At 43.7% G+C, this 25,033-nt stretch overlaps 1 protein-coding gene across 1 annotated transcript in view; it reads right to left on the bottom strand.

Annotated features, from left to right (window-relative positions):
* CSMD3 (CUB and Sushi multiple domains 3) overlaps positions 1 to 25,033 on the bottom strand; it is a 2,836,509-nt gene that overhangs the window by 1,057,594 nt on the left and 1,753,882 nt on the right. The gene's annotated exons all lie outside the window — the stretch shown is intronic.

Below are 25,033 nucleotides of genomic sequence, written 5' to 3'. Positions count from 1 at the left end.
TCACCTTTACAGGAATGCTTACTTTGAGGTGTTTAATTCACCTTTTTGATTTTTAATGAAACAAACCAGGTATAAAAAAATGGAATTGAGTGTCTGTTCCAACTAATATGATTTACTGTATCTTTTATACGGAACAGTAGGTCAAATAATATCTTATTTGCTGATGTATATAGAGTATTAGTGTTTGATACAGAGATTCATTATCTGTAGGAAGGTGCGTGGTTCCTCGATTATGTTTTGATTTCCTCGGGGCAGACGCAATTTCTGAAAAACCGATTCACCACACCCCAGGTAAAATCTGTATGTGGTCCTACACAATATGGGTCTAAATATAGCTGGTATCCTTCAAGGATCAGACGTACGTGTTTTGCAAATATCTTGGTAGGACTTAAGTTCCAGTCAGGACGTTTGTAGAAAAGAATATCAAGTTTCGGAGAGTACTCCCATTGCCATTGTGGTTTCGTCTTATTTGCTTATGTATATAGAGTATTAGTGTTTGATACAGAGATTCATTTTCTGTAGGAAGGTGCGTGGTTTCTCGATTATGTTTTGATTGATTTGATGGCATATTTGAACTTCTAAGCAGATGAACGCTAAACCCCTTCTGTTGCATGTTCTCTAACCCTAAATCCATTTACCGATTCAACTTTCAATTTGGGTCACGGTAAAGTTGTAAAAACTGGGTTATGGGCATAAAGTTGATATGCTGCATGTAGATCATAGCGTGGCCTTTCACCACCCACATGACAGGTTTAATAAACATGGCATCGGGGCTGCCAGGCAGACCTGAGTGGATGCAGACCCAACAGTAGCCTTCATCCTACAGATTAAACCATTAATTAGCTTGCAAGGCTGCAGACACAAGTTATCCCTCTACTAGGAACTAATGCTAGCAATTTATAGATCTTCTGAGTAGCCCTGAACACGCCATTCTTCTTAAAAATATCATGTGGAAGAAAATACAGAAAAAGCATTTCAGAGAGTAGGTAGTCAGACTTGTCAATCCTTACGAAAACATGTGTTTCCAATTGAATACAAACAATTACACTAGAAGGCAATCATAAAGTGACAAGGATCAATTCAAAAGTAGGCCATATACACCAACATGTGAACTAGGGTGGATTGCGCTGTCAAACTGAAGTCCCAAGAAGGACTCTTTCTGGTGCAAACTGGTAGTTGTGAAAGCAGTGGCAACTTGCTTTTTCATATTAATGATACAATTGACTATTTTTTTTTATATATTTTTTTATTTAAGGAGTTTTATATAGCGCTGGCCGGACCCAGGGGTATGACAGCGCTTTACAACAGTTTATCGCAAGAGTTATATAATAGAGCAGTGCTATACATCATGGTTCGGAAGTCTAAGTGTGTTGTGCAGTATTGAGGTAGTAGTGAGTCCTGAGGTAACCTCATTGATTGCACATTGTCTTGGGATGAACTTAGATGGTATTTGTGATACAGAGTCAGAGAGCAGTGGAGTCGGGATTTGCGTTAAGGCGGCGGTTATCCATTTGGGAGGGAACGGTTGAGGAAGAGGACTTTTAGGTGTTTTTTTAATTTTGTGAAGGACGAGATAGTTCTGATATCTGCTGGGATGGAGTTCCAGATTTTGGGCGCGTTTCCAGCGAAGGACCTTGCAGCGTTTTTTTTGTATGCGTGTTTTCATAGGGATGAGAACTAGGGTGTTGGAGCTCCTGAGGTTTCTTGTCTGACCAGCCCTCTTGAGTTTGGTGGCCAGATAGTCTGGTTTTCCTGTGTGTAGAACTTTGTGCGTGAGGCAGGCAGTTCTGAAATTAGCACGCTGTTCGACTGCGTGCCATTTTGGTTCTCTTAGTGCTGGTGAAATGTGATCGTATTTCCTGATTCCAGTGACCATTCTGGCTGATGCGTTGAGGGTTGTTTTTAGGGGAGCTAGGTGGGATTTTGTTCTACCAGTGAGGGTTGCGTTCCCATAGTCGAGTCTGGATAGCACCAGTGATTGGGTGGCTTGTTTGAGATCTTTGGTAGGGATGAATGGTTTAATTTTGTTGAGTAGCTTCAGATTGAGGAAGGCACTCTTTGCAGAGTTTTTAATGTGATTGGCCATGTCGAGTTTTGGGTCAGTGTGATTCCTAGTGATTTTACGGAGTTTGCCAGAGTAAGATTACCGTTGAGAGCATCCATCGCTTTAAGCCATTCTGCAATTTGAGGGTTCTCTTCTTTGTTGGAGATGAGGAGGATCTCAGTTTTGTCTTGATTGAGTTTTAGGTGATTTAGAGACAGCCAGTGATGGATTTCTTTTAGAGTGTCATTTAGTCTGAGGATGTCATCTAAGGAGGAGGTTTTGAGATAGATCTGGGTGTCATCTGCATTATAGGTGGAAGGGGATGTTGGCATTTTTAGGTATGGTGGTGAGGGGTTCCATGTATATGTTGAACAGTTGTGGTGAGAGCACTGAACCTTGGGGTACGCCCCTGCTGTCGGAGGTAAAGTTTTTGATTTTTATCCTTTGCCAACGGTTGTGTAAGAAGGAGGAGAACCAGCGTAGGGCCACCTCATCAGCACCTACCCTTTCTTGTAGGGCCTTGATGAGTAGTTGGTGATCGACGTGTCAAAGGCTGCCGATAGGTCCGGGAGAATGAGTAGGCAGCATTGATCGGTATCGAGGGATTTGTGGATATCGTCTGTGATGTTGAGGATCGCGGTCTCGGTGCTATAGCCTTTTCTGAACCCCGATTGGTGGGAATCAAGAAGATTGATGTTGTCCATGTGCTGAGTCAGTTGAGAGAGGACGTATTATTTGAGGATTTTGGATAGGAGGGGAAGATTGGAGACGGGTCTGAAGTTATTCAGGTCCTTGCAGTCAAGGCCTGTTTTTTTGTAGTGGCGTGACTTGGCCGACTTTGAGGCATTCAGGTATGATGCCGATTATCAGGGAGCTGTTAATGATCCTGCACGAGAACAGGGCTAGGGAGAGTTTTAGTTTTTTGGTCAATTTGGTGGGTATAGGTTCAAGGACGTGAGAGGCGGGTTTGGAGGTGATTAGCTTGAGGATCTCGGCTTCCGAGATGGGGTTGAAGGAGTTCCATGTTTTCGTGGGGTGCAAGCAGGTGCTTTCTATTGCCACTGGAGGCAGGCTTTTGTTGGCGGGGTTAATATTGATGTCTAGTGAGAGCTCAATCTTAGGGACTTTTTCTTCGAAGAAGTTGGCGAAGTTTTCGTACAATTCCTTAGCGGCCTGAAGAGAGGATTCGGAGGACTTGGAGGTTTGTTGCTTGATGATTTTAAACAGTTTGTTGGGTCTGTTTCTTGCGTTGTCCAGGGCGGAGCAGAAAAAGGTGGATTTTTCGCTACAGATGTGTTTTTTGTACTTCCTTTGAGCTGCTTTGAGTTGTTCGAGTAGGCTTGTGGAGGGGTTGTTTCTCCATAGCCTTTCTGTAGCTCTGAGTTGTCTCCTTTCGTTGTTAATGTCTGTGTTGAACCAGGCTCTCGATGGGATGTTCCTGGTTATTTTTAGTTTCAGGGGGGCTTCTTGGTCTAGAATGGATGTCAGGGTAGTGTTGTAGTAGGCAGTGAGTTCTGTAGTGGATAGATCATCCGCGGAAGTAGTAAGGAGGGAGTTAACCCTTTCTTCCAGGTCAGTCATGTTGATCTGAGTGAAGTTTCTGGTCCATTTGGGATGGTCTTGGGTGGGGGGTTGGAAAGTGATTGGTTGAGTGAGGTGGAAGAGGATTAGGTGATGATCTGACCAATCCACCGGCAGGGTGTGGTTTATCATGACTGTATCGCGTTTGGCGATAATGGCATCTAGGATTGCTCCTTTGTTGTGAGTTTCCTCTGTGCAGTGTTGGGTAAGGTAATTATTGGGTAGCAGCTCATTCAGGTTCTGGATTAGCAGGTTGTTTTCTTCATTCCCGTGTAGGTTGGGGTTGCCAAGAATTTAGGGGCATTTTAGGAGAGTAGGATCTGCACTTATGTTGCCCCCACTTTTTTTCTGATGTACACACTGGTTTCTGGCTATAGTCAGGCTGGGTCCCTGCTAATCAGGGCCCCAGTCTCTCTGTTCTCTCTAATCGACTTGGAGTGCATATTAGATGCACTAGTGATTGGTTACTGTGGTGCCTTATGACCCCCTAGTATATGGTACCTTAGGTACCAAGGGCATAGGTATTTTACTGGCCTACCAGGGGCTGAAGCATGTATTATGCCACCCATGGGAAGCAGACTAAATATGACACCTCAGGCATGCTACTGCAGCCTGGGTGAGGTAGTGTTAGCACTCCTCACAGAGGTATAGGTTCCTATATCTCACCATACACACACATATAAACCTATCAGCCACCCCTATGACAGGCCCTATTAATCCTGAGGGCAGGGTGCTTGGTTTACAATGTGAGGGGGTGCATCTGCCTGCATCAGGCTCCTCTGTGCATATGCCAGCTCAAACCGGTTCAGGGGCTACCAGCCCTTGCTCTGGCGTGAAACTGGACAAAGGGAAGTGGGTGTAACCACCCACCCCCTGACCCTCCTAGAGGAGTGGTCATAGAGCTAGTCCCTCCCTTTATTTTACTATAAGATAGGTACACCTTGCCATTGCAAGTTAGATAGCCCTGGACAATGCTTTACAAGAAGAATCCTGGCCCTTCGATGTTCCAATACCTTTGGAAGACGGAAGAATCTCCCTTGAAGTCAAGGAGTAAATCCCCTGCTTGGCAGGCACCTGAAACTCTAATCAACAGTCGCAAACTTTCCCGCTCCCGCCGGAGTACGAAGTCCCTGCAGCCCCAGAAGTGGATTTCCTGACTTTTCGATGGCCATTGTGAGTCTTCAGCAGAGCTGAGGCGAGTGGACCCCACGAGTGATGAGGAACTGCAATACCTAGGACCCGTGCACTATTGTCAAGTGCAACCCCTTCACGACGTTCTATGAACTTGTGCTTTGAACCATTTATGGCCCAAGCCTCCAGCAGGTTTTGCAGCAAAAATCAGCGACCTACCCTGTCCCGAGTGACCGTGGGCTCCTGTGAAGCATTTCCTCAAGAGGCGTCTTTGCGATCCTTTGCCCTCCTTTGCCCATTGGCTTGTGGGTCCCCCGAAGACTTTCTTATCAACTCAAAGGGCTCTCCTGGTTGCTCCAGGCCTGCCCTCACTAACCCTTGCTGGGTGAGTCCCTCAGACCTTGCTGGTCTGCACCATCTAATTTCTTCACTCCACACGAGACTTGCTGTTGCCAAGGCTTATTGGCTCCAATTCAGTTGCCGACACCGCGGTTAGCTGCAGACGTTGTGGGACACTCCGAATCCAGCTGCTGGTCATCATTGATCCTTCCTGGACCTCGTGAGCGAAGAGTCAAAACACACTTGATCACCTGAAATCACCCGACATCCGTGGGCATCCATCTTCCTGGCCCCGGGTCACTGGCAATTGACTGTGAACACTGTCCCTTCAATTTTCAGGTCTTCTACATCTCAAATCCAGCCTTGGATTCCACCAGACATTTCTTCAGTCGCCGCAAGCAGCAAGTCTTCTTTGGCGATAATTTTAACGCCGGACCCTGATAATATGCCCCTAAGTTATTCGCATCTCGGAGAGAGCAGTGGGCAACCAAGTCAGACAGGTGTTCAGTGAATGTAGTGGTGTTGCCTGGAGGGTGGCAGATAAGGTGGCAGATTAGTGTTTTGTTGTTGCTTTTGTTGATGTTGACGGTTAGGCATTCAAAGGAGTTATAGTTGAAGGATTCTGTTTTCGTCACGGAAATATTGTCCCTGAGGATGATTGCTATGCCTCCTCCTCTTTGGTCTTTTCTGTCTTTGTTAGTGATTGCAGAGCATGGGGGGACGAGAGTGTCCAGGAGTGGTAGAGAGGAATCATTTAGCCAAGTTTCGATGATGAATGCTATGTCTATGTCGTGAGTGAGGATGGATTCTGCTAGCTCTGTGGCATGCTTGGTGGCTGATCTGCAGTTTATGAGCATGCAGTTGGTGGGGGTTGTCTCCGTTTTGGGTTTCTTCATTCGGGGGGCCGTGGGGATGAGAGTGCAGCGGCCGAAGGTCTGGGGGATTATAGAGGGGCCTGGTCTCTTCCTAGTCCGGTGATCACCTGGATTTTGGATTGGAGGGTGACAGTAATAGGATTGTCATACGAGGAGGCAAGGTCAGCTGCTTCGCTCTCAAACATTGCATCTCTAGTTCTTTTGTGTCTCTGTGTCTGATCGGAGAGGGGGTAGAGATCCATCTCTGGTGGGGAGCCTTGGAAGGCCTTTGTTGTGTGTGGGTGGGGAAGGAGTGGGTATGCAGAGGCTGATGGGGCGTGGTGAGGTTGGATAGGATTTCGCTAAAACCCTGGATTATAGTTGGTATCTGGGTTTCCAGCTCGGATAGTCGCTGCCCAGTCTCTAAGTCGGTGAGGTACCAGGGCAGGTCCTGGGCGGGTATGTTAGACATGGGAGAGGAGCGTCTTGTGTTGTTGGGTTGCCTTGTTGTGGTTGTGGTGTCCGTGTGGGTTCTAGGTGTGGCTGTGAGTGCAGGGTGGTGGGGGTCGTGTTGGGGTGTCAGTGATTTATTGCATGTGGGTTTGGGGTGGTGGTTGGGAGTCAGAGATAGTGTGCTAAAGTTGTTCGAGGTGGATTGAGGTGGATGGAGGGCAGGTGGCGGGTGGGGGTAAAGGCCGGATTGGGGAAGTGAAGGGGTCTTCTTCTCATTGGGGTGGTGAGGGTGATGTCACGTGGCGAAGGGTGGGTGTGGGGACTAGGGAGCATTGGAAAGGTGGGTGAGTTCTGATGGCAGGTCCGGTTCTTCAGGGGGAGGAGTAGGGGCGGGAAGAGGAGGAGTGCATGAGAGGGGGCAGTCCGGAGAGATGGGAAGAGGGCGTCAAAGGACTCTAGATTGTCGTTTTTGGCTTGTATCAGGACTGTGCCATTGGAGTAGATGGTCACAGTGGTATTTCCAGTACGCCTTGTGCGGTTTGGAGCTGATAGTGTCAGTTTGCAGCTATGTGAGGTGTTGGTTGTTTTGGAGATATTTAGCTGCGATCTGAGGATGGAGTTCCAAATTTCGGGCCTTTCAGTGTGGAAAATGAGATCCATTTTTACCTGTCCTCTGGAGTAGATGTCTGCGAATAGTGATTTAGGATGTTTTCTGATCAGTTTTTGCTCAAAGTTTCTTTTCGCTTTGGGTGAGAGGTGAGGCAGGAAACTGATCGAAGAGGAATTCGGGCCCTGCGGTTTTAAGTGGTTCACAGAAGAGGGGATGGTGTGGGCTGACATGGCGGAAGGCATTGTGTCTAGGTAAGACGGAGGCAAGCTCCCTTTAGGGAAGGCGGGAAAGTGTTTCCAGAGCCGTCTTTAGATGGTAGTATGAGAGTAATACAGACTTGTGCTGTTATTCTTGGGCTGGTTATTGAGAGCAGATTCGGGGGTGCTGGCGGATTGAGGCGCGGGCGGTGGTGAATGTTGGGGTCACCACTGTGTGCAGAAAGTTAGAAAAATGCTTATGTGGGGAGATAGATGGTGTAAGTTATGTGCCTCGGACGGCCATCTTAGGGTCAGGCACAGTAGGGAGGAGGGGCTGGTAGCCTCAAGGGTGCGCGGGCTAACATCACATTGATGATTTGGCTGGAGGGTCAAGGCGAGGAGAGATTCAGGAGAAGAGGAACTATTTTGGGAGTTAGTGACTCACCGGAGTGGGTTAGGGCGAGTTATGGCCCCGGGCGACCATCTTAAGGTCAGGCGCAATTTAAAGATAGTCTCCGGTGTGCTCGGGCTTTCTTCACTCTACAAAATTGGGGTGGGTCTCAAGTTGTGGCAGAGGGTGAGAGTGTTGTGGTCACAGCTATAGTAGGAGTTTGAGACTCACCAGAGGAACTTTCGTTGTCTGGGTGGGTTCGGAGCCCCGGGCAGCCATCTTGCTGTTAGTCAGTCGTGAGGTGCAGCACCTGGGGTGTGAGTAGGTTGGTCTCGGCATGCAGGGAGGGGTCACGTTACATCTGATTTTCTAGGTCAGACAGTGATCAGCGTTGAGGTCACATTCATGGGGAGAATTTGCCCCTCACCGGTAGAGCTTTTTGTAGTCAGGATTCGGGCGGCCATCTTGTGGATGGCACCAAAGAGGCACAGCACCTAGGGAGAGGTGAGGTCTGTCTCAGCATGCAGGGGGGTCGTGCTGCATCAGGATCAGGTCTGGTTGTCTTCACAAGCGTTTTGGATTATTATTATTTTTTTAAAAGAGGCTCTTTGGCGTAGTTGGGAGCGTTTTTGGGTGTCGTTTTGTGGCCATGGCGGCCATCTTAGTGTCAGGCACAGGCCAGTAATAGGGATCGATTCTCAGCTCGAAGTCCCTTTGGCATGGGGGTCGTGCCACACTTGGAATGGGTCTGAGGCTGTCCCAAGGGGGTTCTGAGTAGCTCACCAAAGTACTCACTGCGTTGATCATCCCAGGAGCGATTCTGATTGCCGTTTACTATAACTAAGATTATGCATCACTGGCATAGTTGATATCTAAATTTCAAAGATTAAAGACTAACCATGCTCTTCCACAATTATAGGCCGCATTTTACCTAAAGCTGTAAATTAGGTTTATAAAACTAATTCTGAAGGAAACATAAGAGGTTCATGGCCTTTTTGTTAAATACAATGTGCACACCTACTAATAACTACTAGTGACCTCATGAGGTTTGAGGTAAAGAAAATGGAGGAGGAAGTCATCAACAACCTCACTAACAGAACCTGGTAATCCTGATTTGGGCACATAGAGGAGTTCAGCTGAATCAGGATTTCAAGTCACCTTGATTTACCAAGCCTCGTGCAAACCCGCGATGCGATGAAATAAACCGCGCTAACCGCGGTTATTGCAGGTTTGTAACGCCTGGTTTGTAACTGACTTAGCCATACTTATTATGGCACGTGGATTGTACAGCTGAGGCAATGGGGCACATCATCAAGGAAATGCGATAAATATCGCATTTCACGCTTCGCGCGATTCTGTTTCATGCCGCTATCGCAGGATTTAATCCCGAGATATTTTCCCTCTCCAAATTTTGCATGAAAAGCCAGGTGAAATTTGTACTGGGCAAGACCTAGGAACATGTGGTAATTAAGCGTGCAAACGAAAATACTGCTTGTTATACCTCCTTCAATATCCTCTGCTTGGAATCAACTGGTGTACTAATAAGGGCAAACACTATAACCTGATTGTTTGAATGAAAGAGGGGCACAGAAATATTGTGCTACAAGAATATAGTATTAATTGTATCGACAGCCATAATATTGTGGAGGTAAGTATATATTGGTAAGTATACATTTACTGTTCTCAACTCAACATCTATGTACCTTGAAAATATATATCGTCAAGGTACATAGAAGTGAAATGAAGTATTGTAAACTTACTTACCTACATATACCAACTTTGTCAATATTTTGGTCATCAACCTTTTTGCTCTGATATTTTTGTAGCAAAATATTTAAAATGGGATATTTCAATACGGTAACGCGTGTTGTAGAGAGGTATTACTACTGAGAATACAAGGACACTAGTAAAGAAGCCCAAGGCGTCTCTTGCTAGACTCCTAAGACCATGAATCCCACTCACATCTTCAAGTGCTCTCACTCCTGCACTTCAGCAAGGAACTTTAGGTCTCCCTCTTCAGGCAACACCACATCCACATATATTAGTTATGTATCGTATTTATACAGCAAGCGACACACTGATGGAGTCCTTGCATTGTAGAGAAGGTGTAATGTACTGATGCAAACCAGGTAATAGACAAACAGGATCAACAACCAAGTCAGTCTTCAGTCTTTTCCTAAAGGCCAATAGATTGCCGGAGGATCCGATCTCAACAGGAAGTGTATTTCGTGCTACAGCTATTTGGTGTGAGAAAACCCTGGTTCCCCCCCCTCTTGTCCTCTTTACCTTGAGTACTGCCAATGAATATACCAAAGCTGAACCTAAATGGCACGTAGAGCAGTGCCAGAAAAACATCTGCATTAAGAAGACAAGATGCTTACCATGAAAGGCCTTAAAACAAATGTGAATGCCTTTGAACATCACCCTCTAATTTACAGGAAATCTGTATAAAGTGTTCAAGTGACACCCCCGACATTTGTGTATTCAAGAAGAGTTGATAATGAAACATCACCACCCTCCCAGGTTTTTCAGCATCTTTGCTAGCAAATGACAGCTCCCTAAAGCATCCAGCTACTAATCAGACAGCGGGCTACCTACGATCAGTTCTTCTCTCTTTTCAGAATACATTTTGGACAGCTTTCTTCTTCCAATCAGCCACTTCAGCCACACACCAGTGACACTAGTGGTGAACGCCTCATTCGCTCCATCCATCTTCTTAATCTGTTGGGTATCAGCCGCATAACACATGCAGTTAAGTTGAATTAGAGAATGACGTCTGGTAAAGGAGCAATGTAAAGATTAAACAATGTGTGGGTGAGTGGAGTGCCCAGAGTCACTTTAGAGAAGAGTTTTTGAAGCAGACCCAATGAGGGGCACGTGCAAATTGTAACTATGATTAGTTAGAAAGGAACTAATCCAAGTCAGTGCTGTCCTGTTGAATACTGTGCTACTCAACCTATCAAGTAAGCTGCTAGGCTAAACCTTATCAAAAGCTGCTGGCAGGTCAAGTAAGATGGATGCTTCAGCACCAATAGGATCCAATGTGAATCAGACATTATTTGGAAAGGAAACCAGAGCAACTGTTCTTCCATTAATGGTCTAAAACCTGCATGGAAAGCAGCTGTGGCCTGGGCGGTGGGGCGGGTGAGGAGGGATTTCGATGGACGATGAAGAGGGAAAACCTGCATGGGCCGCCGCTGATGAAAAGAGTCAGTAACATAATGGCCTGGATGAAATGAGTGAGCAGTTAATTTTTTTCAGCTACTTTGGCAAATCATGAAGAAAGCGAGCAAGGTGTACTCGATGCACCATCAGGGCAGGGATGGGAGTGAGGTGGGGTGCGCCGGGTCTCAGTAGGAGTTAAAAAAGGTTATTGAAATGGGCAGATTTTGGGCTCTGTATGCATGTTCTTTTCTCTTCAGGCAGAAACACATTGATTTCTGAACAATGAGTGTAAAAAATGCCAAGGTAACCAAAGGTATTCCTGCTTTTTTTCACGTGTTTTAGTTAATCTTGCATTACCTGTGAGTGTCTGCTTTTTACGAGATGCTGAGCTACTTCTTTTTTCCAGTCAGCATATTACAAATGTCTAGTGCATAAATTGAATTGAGTCACATCCAGGTGTTTATTACAGGGCACAAGTGAGTTTCTCTCAGTGCCTGTCAATGGGGCAAAAAAGGTGCTCAGAATAAGTGGTCAACCAATCCTTGGCGTCTCTGCAAAGCGCATAGAGCAATGGCCCTCTATGCCTGTTGCAGTTGTGAATCTATGCAAATGTGCTGGTAGGGTAGCACACTATGGAAATTTTTAACTTACATGTTTAAGTCATTCCAATAATTATATAGGCGCCGTCCCTTTCAGAGACCCCACACTTTTTTTATCCTACTTAAAGCCCAGCATCAGGGAGCTGCTTAAACACATTGGGCATATTATCGAGGAAACACGATAAATATCGCATTTCCCGCTTTGCGCGATTCTGTTTAACAGCACGTATTGCAGGATTTAATCGCCGAGATATCGCGTTATTATCAACGCATATGTCCACGGCGATTAAATCCTGCGATAGCAGCGTGAAACAGAATTGCGCAAAGCAGGAAATGCAATATTTATCGCGTTTCCTTGATGATATGCCCCGTTGCCTCAGCTGTACAATCCACCTGCCATAATAAGTATGGCTAAGTCAGTTACAAACCAGGCGTTACAAACCCACGATAACATCGGTTAGCGCGGTTTATTTCATCGCATCGTGGGTTTGCACGAGGCTTGATAATATAGAGCTGCCGTGTCAGCGCGTTTTTCCATTGAGAAATGGAAAGAAACGCCTACTTTGCATGTCATTGGCGATATTCATCGCTGACATGCAAAGTGGAGTTAAAAGGGCTGCTTATTCAAGGAAACACGCGTTAGCATGTCCTTGATAATTGTGAGTGAAAAAAATCGCCGCTTTTCGGCTTGATAATATCGTTTTTATCTCAAGGAATAAGGCTAAGTTTTGCCCATTAGATCTTTCTTGAACTATAAATATTTAGGGGCATATTAGCAAGGGCTGGCGATATAATTATCGCCGCTTTAGCGTCCGTTTTCGGGCGATAAGTGGAGATAATTATATTGCAATATCATCAAGGACACGTTAGCGCGTGTTTCTTTGATGTAAAGCCCGTTTTTTCACAGCCTTGCCTCGCATCGCTAATGAGATGCAAAGAAGACGTGGCTGTGAAATATGCGATATTAACAAGGAGGTGCAGCGATAAAACAAATCACGCTACCTCGGCCTTAACGCTGGAATTTAATGTCTGTTAAATTCCAGACCAAGGTATACTAATAATGGTAGGTGGATTATGCTGATACGACCACAGGGTCGTATCAGCAATGTTATCGCGGTTTTCCACGGAGCATCGCTGGAAAACCAGCGATGTTCCATGGTAAACACCGCTATCGCTGAAATATTATCGCCATAGCGCTATGTATTGTTAATATAGCGTAATCATGGCGATAATTTTCAGCGATAGCCGGCGATAATATTTCTACCGCTATGTGGGGCCAGCGATAATTATCTCTGGACCTTGTTAATATGCCCCTTAGGTTGCTACGATGCATCGCATATATGTAGTAATTTAAGTCCTTTTCAATCGCGATCGAGTCCGCTGCCAGTTAAAAATGGTTAAGGTAGAACATCTCCGATGGCTCACACTTGCCATTTTGGCTCAATGGTAATTTCCCGGGCCGGGATAGTGCTGACTGAAGTGTTCTCTGCAAAGAGCGCGGAGCCTCTCACGCTGGGCTGCCTTCGGTGTTAATTGCATTGAAGCAGTTAGCGCGCGCTGCGGCGCATTGATCATTAGCATCTAGCGGGTTTCTAGGCTTCGCTTCCGCTCTTTGAAGTGCACGTTTTAGGTTTCGTTTTTGTCTTTGTGTTACTTTACAGTCTGCAGATTTTTTTTTTTTTTTACTTTTTTGTTAATTTGTGCTCATTACAGGTGGATCAACAACCGTGCGACGCAAAGCATTGTCTTATTAGGTGCACTCATCTTCTTGATCTGGGGTTAACAAGTTCAAATTCAAGTGTGGCGAAGTTTTCAATCTCCCTGAGGTAAATTAAATAAGCTCGGCTTTTATCGATATAATTATATCCCTAATGCAGAGCCTATTTCTCAAGCGCATGTAGCTATTTGCCTGCTGGGTTTCTATTGCACAGAGGAACATTACATTGTGAGTCATTAGGCTGCACGTAGGTACATCTGGAGCAAATTCTGACCTTTAGTAAGGAGTTCAATTTAGATTCTGCCTCTTGCTCGGCTCGTGCAGTCAGGTCTTTAACTCGAAAACAAGCACAGATGTTTATCAGAGAGACAACTGTGGAATGGAGCAGCTCAGAGGCAATGTATGCAAGAGATGAGCCCTTACACCCAGGGTCTCATTCTGGGAGGCGGTACTTCATCTTGTAAACACTGGTGGTGCCCGGTGGTGCATTACCGCCTCATTCCAAGAGCTGCATCTCGTAGGGGGTGGAAACCGCAAACCTGGTAATATCAGAAGTTTCCGCCATTTGGAATAGCAAATCTCAGAATCGGCAGTACTTTCTGACATGGTTTTCCTGGGGAAACCTCTCCAGACCAAATTTGTATTATTACTGCACTCAATTGTAACGAATGCCTTAATTTGGCGGAGAGGTGAAAGCCAGGTGCAGCTTTGGCCACAACTATGCCAAGCCAAAGAACAAGGCCATGACCTAGGATCTGACACCATCAGAGAGGCAGAGTAATATGGTGATACCAGCAAGCAAACCGGGTCACTTCCAAATGTTGATCTTTGGATCCCGTGTAGTGTGATTTCAGGTGTGATTTCCGCCAGTGATATACTTTTCATGCAAGGTGTTTATTTTATACATTTGTAACAACAACATTAAATTATCACAGATGTATAATAATAATTACAAGAACACCCTTCACTGTTCAATGTAAATTGAAAACAAGGAAAACACATAGGTAGCAATTTGGCCATGCTCTTTATTAATCATCATGACTGCGAGCTTTGGGATGCGGCAGAAAATCTGAATAAAAACAATCTATCAGTCCTAAAATGCGTGAACAAAACTTTGGAAACTAGTTGGAGAAAGAATTTTCAAATTTCACCTTCAGTTTTTCGAACAGTCCTTGCACATTGGATGTGATCTATGTACTAACAGGTTGCATCACAAAATCTCTATTTGCAGGGGTTACTGAATGACCTAATGAAAAATAATTAGGCAGGTTGCTATTTGTGAACCCCTGTGATTAGCTACAGAAGCATGGATGGTAGTCTACAAGGAACAATAGACCACTGTCTGTCTGTTTGCATTCCGGAATGTGGATCTTTTAAGGAACACAGGCTGTTTTAACGAGCCCGTGTTGCTTTAAAACAGAAAAAAAGGTTCACACTTGAAAAAACATCAAGCAGAACAGGCAGTTGTTCACAGGATCGTTCCCTACTCTTCTCAAGGATGCTGACACATTCATGTTTAACGAATCAGTTACCACATCCTTTGAGGTGCTGATAACTAACCAATGGTTTGCGGATGCAGTTGTGGTCACAAACCCATTGATATATACCAGCAGTTTCCAGCTGGCTAACAGTGCGTTGCAAGATGTCGGGTGTACTTCATGCTACCCTGTATCGCGCTCAGGGATGAGGTCTCCAGCCCCCCCCCCCATTTTCCTTTCGCCATCTGATGATGTGGGATGCAAGGCAGTAGAGAGCAGGTGCCCTACTCCTGCTTGGTGGAATGCCCTCAGACACCACCTCTGATGCTGCGAGCAGAAGCGATTAAGCAGCGTGTGTGGAAAGAGTGGTGAGAGGGAGCGGACAGTCATGTATCCCACACTGTGTTTCAAAGCATGATAGGGATGAGGTCCCCCGCACAGGCATCTAGGTTTCAAAAGTTGCAGGTTTCTGAGTCGCCGTAAGAAGAACGTGATGCGAGCAAGGCATTTTTGCCGCATCTAGGATGCTTTTACCAACCTTCAGGTGCCACTGATGCTGCGAGTAGGAGTCGCTTGAACAGCAAGACTTAGGAAATGAAAGTGGCCACGTCAACAGCTCCTGAAGAAGCCCAAACAGATAAGTGCTTCCTTGCACCATCATTATGGCAAATTAGATGTTCTGACTGCAGAAAAATCAGCCCAGGGCCACCCTAGAGGCCCTTTCACGCAGCAGTCTCTTCTGGGAAGCTGGCTGGGGTGGGACCACAGTGTCCTGTGCGGTGCGGGAGGCGGGGTCAGCTGCAATTCTGCAGCATGTAAATGGGCGTGCAAGGCTGCGCTGGGCCACCCACCTTTCGCTGGATACTAAAGGCACACAAGCTCGGAAACAGAGGCAAGACAGGGCGAGTGTTTGTCCCACTATACAAACTTCTAATTTTTTTGGGGGGTTATTTAATACAGCCATACCTCAAAATACAGGGTAGCTGGCTGTGCGAATCTACTTTGAATGGCAGCTGGTTGTATACCACCAGTGAACTATGGGGAGAAGAAAGTGTACAGTGGGGGCCCAAACAATTGAACCAAGTTCATCAGTACACCCAACCTCAGTTGATCACATGCTTCAGAGGGCTATTAGAGTGGTCGCAACTGAAATAGTACTCGCGGAAAGGAGACTAACTCTAGAGGGTGGGAGACTGCGAAAGATCTTAACGTTCTACACAGTCCTATGCTTACAGATTTAGTAGGATCACAGGGTCAAACAGAAATAAACCAATCTGCAGACGAGTCAATGTAGCATATTTTGGTACAGGAGGATCACAAAGGAAGACCTAGAGTATTAAGCTGCACTAGTAAATCTGAAGAGGCTACCTCAAAACAAATTTGCCAGCCAGTGAAGTAGGCCAAATGTGTAGTCAAAAGTAAAAATAATGCCCAAGACGTTATACCAGCGTGCACCCCACTGTCTTCAGAGCATATAAATCAGTCGCACTGCAGTGGTGAGGTGGATGAAACTGAGAAAATTGTTAAACCTGGCTAGGTCGATAGCCTAGTGGGGAATTTGCTTGGGAAAACCAAAGCAGCTATCAAGGAGAAACTCTACCCAATATTGACAAGACTATCTGAAGTTGAACTATTTCATCAAAGTGCCCCATTGATAAGAAAACCCGAAAACCCCAGCACTAGTGCAGAGACTGTAACAAAATCAAAGAAGAAAACAGTGCCGAATGGCCTTCCCCACATCCCAGGAGTTGGGGCTGGCTCCGTTCGTCCTACGGTAGTATCCCCAGACTACACACAGGAATGGAATTCAAGTGAAACCAGGCTACTTGACAAGCCAAAAGAAAGAAGGACACAGCAGCCACCAATACCATGAATCTACCTGTGATTGAACTGCCCCCGAAACCACTCCCTATGTGATAGCTGGAATTCCAAGTCTTAGAATGGACCAGAAGGAAACATTTACTGAGCTAAAAAATAAGTGTATCAACTGGTTGAGACTATACAGGAACGTCTCCGTTACTAGCTGATAATATTCTTTTCACCCGGAGAGTGGGCTGGATAGGAAAGGGGGCCTAGGACTTAGAAGGAGATTGTATTATTATCAACTTCAGAGATCCAAAGGTCATGAGGACCCTATTACAGAATAGGTCAAATAGATATCAAGGGAGCAAGGGGTCTTCAAGAATAAAACTCCTCCCTTTGGGTTACTTTTATAAACCCTTAATAGGATCCATCAAGATAAATACTCTATTGCCAAATCCCGGGTGGCACCAAACTAATGATATACATAACGTCCCTATATATACCAGGTCCGGGCCCCTCTACCAAGTTGTTTGCCTGAAGGCAGAAGAAGAATCCCAATAGCCATCACACCATACCAGAATTGTTCATGAGACTAGGGGGAGTAAAATTAACATACACTCAAATAGGTATAAGGGGTCCATGGGGAAGCAACAACCAGTTGGTAAAGTAAATGCTCTAGAACAAGGAAGCCAGGTTTCTCATAGCCACATATCATTCCCAGACCCTAATAGTCCTGGGTACAACAGGATTGAAAAAAGAAGAGTGTAAATTCTAAACCCAGTAGACTACCCAAAAGTACAATAGCAGACATTAGTGAGACTACCACAAAAAGGGATGCTGAGAGAAAACACATAATAAAGGCAGTCTTGTGGAATGTGGCTAGAATCGGCTAAAAGTATGGGAACACGGACTGGGAATCCTTTGTAGAACAGTATGACATCTGTCTCTTCCAAGAAACCTGGCACTCTTCTCCCATTGATTTGTCGGGGGAAGGTTACACACGGTATTGAAGCAATATCAGCGGCGCATGGCAGACCATCTGGGGGCTTGCTGACCAGGGTGGGGATGCACCTTGGATTTACGGTGATGAACGCAAAGGAGGATTCAAAAGATATTCTGTATGTAACAATCACATTTTTCAATGGTTTTACTCTCAGTATATACAATATATATCTTAGACCCTCCACAAGCAAACAGCAATCCTCCTAATTAAGTTACCTTGCTCTACCTATGGCAAAACTGCCACCTGCAAATATGAAACTAATAGGTAGGGATTTTAATTGCCAGTTCGAGCCTCTAGATATTTCCTGCTGCACTAGACTCTCAAAAGAAGATAGACTTTGGGCTATTCCCGACCTAAACCTCCGACTCGACTCATTAAAAAATGGTCAGCCCTTGCAGTTCAAATCAACTTGTTAACTCTCAACCAGGGCATTCAAGCATGTAATGGCAGGACTAATTCATACAGGATAGGTAACCAAACCTTTAATAGAGTATCTAGTCCGAGTCTAATAGATTACATCCTCGTAGATGTCAGGCTATGGCCCTGTATACTGGATATGATAGTGATAAAAAGGATAGATAGTGATCCTAACGCCCTAGAGCTCTCATTGAGTATAACTATAAGAAAAGATGCGGGTACAATCTTTCACCCCTTAGACAATAGATGCCAGTCATCAAACAATAAATGAAGAATTTAATGGCAGTCAGTGATGGAAACCATGAGACACATATACAGCTTAGTCGAAAGGGGCTTAGGGGCTTTTAGACTTAGATTTAAATCAAGCAAAATCTCTGAAATCAATTGGGGAAATCCACTCTCATCTTTTTGAGGACCTCAAAGATGTCTTCTATATAGAAGTAGGGAAACAAGGCAAAAATAAAAGGGAAATACCAGCTTGGTACAGCAAGAAATGTAGACTGACCAAAGAAGAACTCATAAATGCAGTAAAAACCAAGAATAGATCGGAGATACAAAAATGTTGGGCAGATTTTAATAAAATACTAATAGATGAAAAAAAAGAAAGGGATCAAGAAAATTGGGATCTTCTTCTGACCGCTACAAGAGAAAAAAAACATAAAACCTTTTGGAATTTGGTTACCAAGGGTAATGTGGAAGGGATCTCTAAAATTGATGCTGATATTGCAGCAGAGGTCTGAATCGCCCGCTTTTCAAATATATATTCAATCACGTAATGTATCGGATCAATTGAGGAATTAATCTACCTGTATGGAATAGTCCTGATAACCTTCCATTATAACGTGTGAAGAAGTAGAAAATAATATCAGTAACGTAGTTCCCCACAAAGCTCCAGGTCCAGAGAAAATCCCAGCTGATCTATCCTTGACAGAGATAAAAATATGGAGGCCCTACCTTACTTTGATATTTCTTGCAATTTTAAAAGGTCTACAGGTACCATACTCCTGGGCTGGAGCAGAACGATTCCCAATTTATAAAAAGGGAAGTTCTTCAGACCCCACAAATTATAGGCCAATTAGCCTAATAGATACTGTCCAAAGATATTTAGCAGGGTCATTCCATCCCAACTCTAATAATGGCTAGATTACCAAGAAGTCCTATTCCCCTTTCAGGCTGGCTTTTGAACGAGCACATCAACCATAGATCACATTTTTATGTTATGGTATGTTATGTTACTGTCCATTTCTAAAGCACACATTCACCAGACGGTCTCTTGGCACTAGGTATCTGATCAGACTCATCCCCACTTGTTGGTAAGCCTGTCTGAAAAGCCATATCTTCGAAAGTTTCCTAAATGTAGCAAGGTCAGGAGTGGACCTAAGGTCCAGGAGTAGGCTATTCCATACTCGGGGGGCCAATAACGGGGAATCTACGCCCTCCGATCCTTTGTGTTTTTTCAAGAGGGGATCACCAGGCTCCAGTTAATTTATCGGAAGACTATAACAATTAATAAAGGAAGACTCTACGGTGTGTTTGTGGATCTCAGATCGGCTATTGATCTGGTGCTAGGGGCCACTCTATGGAGGGTCTTAGCCAAGATGGGAATACCAGATTACTTATGTAGAATCATAGAGAGACTCCAGGAGTCTAACTTTGTCCAGGTACGGAGTGGCAGACTAGGTGAACTTACAGAACCCTTTTTCGTAAATAAAGGTATGTGACAAGGGTTTGTGCTTGTCCCCACCCTATTTACGTTGTACATCAATGGTTTGATTGGTTATTTAAATCCATGTGATAACGACACACCCGAACTTGCAAAGATGAGGCTTCTGGCCCTCACAATTGCAGAAGCCACTCTTCTTTTAACCGTGTTGCTGATGGGGATACAGAAAATACCGAACCAGTTCTGCAGATTCTGGCTAGATATAGGGCTAGAAGTTAACGTGTCAAAGACTAAGTAGGAGGTCTTCAATCAATGCCACTTTACTCGATCCAACCCAACAATAAACGGGGTCCCTATAGAACAAGTCCAATTGTTCGAATATTTGGTTGTCACCCTTAATAAAACGATAGAATAGGTGAACCTCATCAGCAAACAAAGGTTTAAATTAAAGCGACAAATAGAAGGGCTGCAAAAGATATATCGGGGACTCAATTTCAAACAATTCTCTCCAGTAGAGCAGCTCTAATCAAGTCAGGCTCTAGGGTGGCCCTATATGGAGAAGAGTTATGGGGACATATACATTTTAAAACCCTAGAGCTAGTGGAAAATAGATTAATGAGGGAGGTGTTGATGCGCGACACAACTCCAGCACTGCGCCAACGTTACAGCAGCAGATGCAACACACATCTGCATTTCCTTGTGCCATGATACGCCGCATTCCAAATGCGGCGCATCCGTGGTGGCGCAAGGATTGAGATGCGTGTCGCAAGTTTCCTGGCGCATCCCTGCTGATTTGCAGGGATGAGCCAGGAAACGTAAATCTCCCCCAATGTGTGGACCAGGTTATGCTCCTCACTACAGGAATACAATAATTTAAAGATGGATGTATCACTCCACCATATGTGTCATCTCTGTGAGGATACAACACAGCAGAAAAACATAATATACCACTATGTTGTTTTAATATTATACATTTGATGAATTTCTTCAAACAAGTCAACATAACTTAGAACATTGGGATATTGGGAGATGCATTTAAGACAACAAAGTGGCTCAGGGTCAACATTGGATGGTATAACTCCTCTCCACCAACATTCCAATATTTGCCTTTCTATTTCTCCCTTTTTAATTTAGAAAATTCCACCCTCAGTGGATGGAGTGTTGTTACAGCATAATAGCCCTTCCTTCTGCCCAGGAATATACCAGAAGTTAAAGGCCTTTTCCTCACTATACCTCGGCTGCGGGGCCTTTAACCCCTTGCCCTCGGCAGCTGATTATAAGGATATGTTGGGTGAGAACATATTGTTAAACTTTAAGGAGAATACTGTTTGGGATTCTAATGGTTGCCATTCACATATGCTAAAAATGGTTAATACTTTAGTGATTAAGGTTTAAGCCAGGCACTGGAATATTTTGCTTTTTACTTCAGAATGAAAATGATGCTGACTCTTTGAGGTTTTCTCAGGGTGTATCCATTTCGTTGCCTGTTTTCATTAAGATAGAATTAATTTAAACACTGATGTAATAGCCTTGAACATTAGGCCTATAGATACAGAAATGTACAACATGTTTCTTACAAGATTTAACACCCTACATGTTTGCTGATAGCATTAATAATCGAATTATCATTCTCCAGGGAGAAAACAACTTCTAACCCCTCCTCCACTCTTCTGATACTATGGCCTTGCAAACGCTATTGTAAAGCCCGAAGACGACAGGAGAAACTCACTCTGAAGGCCAGTAAAGCGATGATACCCATCAAAATGAATAGGAGGATTAATGAAGTTAGTGAATTGTGAAGGAATAGAGGGGCATATTATCAAGGACGACGTTAAAAATTCTCGCCGCTACAGTGGCGATAATGGGCTTGATAACATGCCCTAGAGCATTCCAATAGAAGTCCATGTTCTGGTGTGAACCTGGGCTTTTATTGGAATTCTCCAGGGCATATTATCAAGCCCATTATCGCCACTTTAGCAGCAGTTTTCTGCCGCTAAACGGCGATAATTTTAACGCCGTCCTTGATAATATGCCCCATAGTGAGGATTCCCTAAGATATAGGGGCTGAGAAGCAGGGCCTTTAATTTGATTGCTAAAACTTTCTAGGCATGCATGTTTTCAAATTAATTATCTAAAATGACAGTGCAAAAGTACTAAATGTAAATTTTTAACTTTTCCTTCTCAGCACAGAGGATCAGGTCCTCAAGCATCCATCATTCCTCTTCCTGCCTCCCCATCCCCTACACACCAATATATGTCACAGTATGCAATTACTTTAAAATGCCAAGCAAGAGAGCAAACCACATCATGCAGTATTCTAACCAAATACACCACATAGATCACCAAAAATATCCTCCATAATACTCTAGACCATGCAGATAATGATCATAAGGTTCAAAACTATTGGTAACCCAACAAACTAAGAAATCTCATGGAAGTATCACAACTAAAACCCCTCCATCATAGTTCCATATCACTATACATGTAAGCATGGCAGCAAATATACATATCGCACCTCCACCTCACACACACTTTTCTAAACAAAAACAAAACAAATCCAGTTTGCCACAATTCAACATTCCCATAGACTATCACACTGCACACCTGTCACACATTTCAAGATACATTACAATACCATATCCACATACTGGCATGGGTGGGTGTTGCAAAGTCATCACTTTTTGGATAGTCACCTCTAGTTTTTCATTTTGTTTGAGGCAACACACATGCTAGTAAACAAACTCTAACACTGGGGCACTGCTATACTCTCATATTTATTATATATGGGTATTACCTTTTTTGAGTTACATGTGCCAATCAATACATTCAGAGTGAATAGGTATGAATGATAGAATGCACAGTTGGTTTATATTTTTATGTTTTGCAGCATGATGTTCAAGTATTTATTGAATATATCTGCAGTATTATATCTAAGTGCTGACTGTTCTGTTTTACATTTATTGTAATTGATTTCTGAAGAGTATCTTGAAGAACAGATGTTTCTAGAGGAACACAGTCTTGCAGAATGAAAAAATGTGAAACAACATCATGCCAATCTTTGTGAATTGCTTATTCCGAAGAGTTTCAACACAGTGAAATAATGCTATGAAAAGCTAAACCCAAAGAGAGAGGTTTTAAAGGTGTCATTCTAACTGAAGATGAAGGGAACTGAGGCACTTAGCCTTCGCTGACTCACGGAAATGATTAGTATCAGATGACCTACAATCACAAAAATAGCAGGCCTTGCTGCTATTTTGAATGTAAATCTTTTGTTAAAACAGTTAACTGGATGCGAACCATCTAAAATTCAATTTTTGTTTATGCTATGCTAGAACTAGATTACTACTCAGCAGTAGCAGAATGGTGGTAGTGTTGCTAAAACATATAAATGCAATAATGTTAGAAGACTCCCTTCATTTACACTTTTTAGTAAACATTGTTGCTGCCATTTTATTTGTCTTTATTGTGGTTACAATTCATATCATATGTACTAGGTTAGGATTTTGATTTTCAAGCAAATCTATAAAATGGATTCCTAATTTTCTAGTGTCCTCGAATGTGTTATTAATTAATTAAAGATGGTTTGGGGTTCAATGGATTATCCCTGTAATGTCTCATGATTGATCATTATCAGAAACACATATCACTTAGATGTTGCTCAGTGGGTTGTGGGGTGTTTGCAGTTCAACTGGTTTTCTGTCTTGTGTTGGCATATTGACTGAGCCCTCAGTTCCAGGGGTCTAAGAAACCAAACTCTGCGCTTGTAGAACAATCTAGAAAACCTATAAATCTAGTGCCCAGTGTGCATGCTCTGACCCCAGAGCATGTCGAAATGGTCTTAAATGTTGATTAGCACATTTCACATATTTCTATAAGGCCATTGTATATGGCCTGAAACTACACCCATTGCAGGGAAGGATCAATTTCATCTATGGCGCCATCCACTACAGTAGCACTGAACAAATGGCTCCAGGCCTACCATGTGTAGATTAACTGCTGAAGTAACTATAACACGCGCCCCCGCAATGCAGTGCTGATGATGTCATATATTACATTACTCATGACATGGTCAGTGACATCACTGATGACATCTCAAATGACATCACTGATGACATCATCCACATGATAATCTGATGCACCTCCTCACACACTAATATAACTATTGATACAACCACTCTAAAATGCAGACTACCATTTTTGAAACCAAAGACACACCAATACCAGTTACTACATACCCACGCACTGATTCCTAGGTCTACACACACATCGACTCATTCACCCATACAGTCACGTGTACATGCAGTCACTCATCAATACAGCACTCGTACACCTATAACGACACTCACACACTGCCACTCACCATAGAGTTACTCACACACATAGTCAGTCAAGCAAAGAATCAATCATGCCCCCATTTACTCACCTACATAATTATACACACACCACCTCACTTATTCATACAGATACTAACACATACTTACTCTCTTATACAATCACTGACACAAGCACACACTCATCCATACAGGCATTCTCACAATCACTCACTCTCACATATAGTCATTTATATACTTCAACACTCACATATACTGCCTTTCACATGTGTAGTTACTCACACATGTACCACTGACACATCTAAACACTCATGAACACACCTATACACACACTCACCCACCTATACAGCCCTTCACAGATGCACTCTTGGACCCATACACCCAGTGAATCACTCACTCACTCATCTATGCACAGAGTCACAAACCCCCACCCACCCACACAGACACTCAGGCACCCATACAGATACTCAAACAACCAACCAATAACCCATATAGACACTCATGTAGCTAATCACCAACCCATGCAGCCACTTACCCACCAACAGACAGACTGATACAGACATTCACAGTTTAGTCACTAACTCATGCATTCAGTAAGACACGTTTAATCACTCCCTTATACAGTCAGTCGCACTCCTACTAAATCATCCATACAGACACTCATACACCAACTCATTCTTGAATACACCTTGGCATATATATATATACATATATATAAAACATATTTAAATTTACAGGAACACACAGTCACTGGATGAAGTCATCTGTGATGTCATCAGTGATGTCATTTGAGATGTCATCAGTGATGTCACAGACCATGTCATGAGTGATGTAATATGTGACCTCATCAGCAGTTTATAGTTACCTCAACTAACTATATTGGCCAAATTTCTCTGGTTTTGTACGAGCGAAATGTCCAACTAACTATAACCTCCCTAAAACCTACTTTTTTTCAGTGAATTTCAAAGGTTTTCTAAATGCTAATTTCCATCAGTAACGACCCTGAAACCTATGTTTTTTCAGTCAATATATATATTACTGCCAATGGGCCTCATGTTATGTGAAACCATGGCCATAGGTTTTCAGTCACAAACCTTAACATGCTAGCCTATCTTACTGGAAACAAAAAAACACATAACGCATATGACATTGGGCCACTGGCAGCAATTAAAGACAATTCCCTGAGACTATAAACAAATATATGGGGGCATGTTCAATACATCCACAAAAAAGAAAATATACAAGGAGCAGCATTGT

Source organism: Triturus cristatus, chromosome 5_1 (assembly GCF_964204655.1).
Source record: "Triturus cristatus chromosome 5_1, aTriCri1.1, whole genome shotgun sequence".
NCBI lineage: Eukaryota > Metazoa > Chordata > Amphibia > Caudata > Salamandridae > Triturus > Triturus cristatus.
This window is presented reverse-complemented; position numbering and strand designations above follow the sequence as displayed.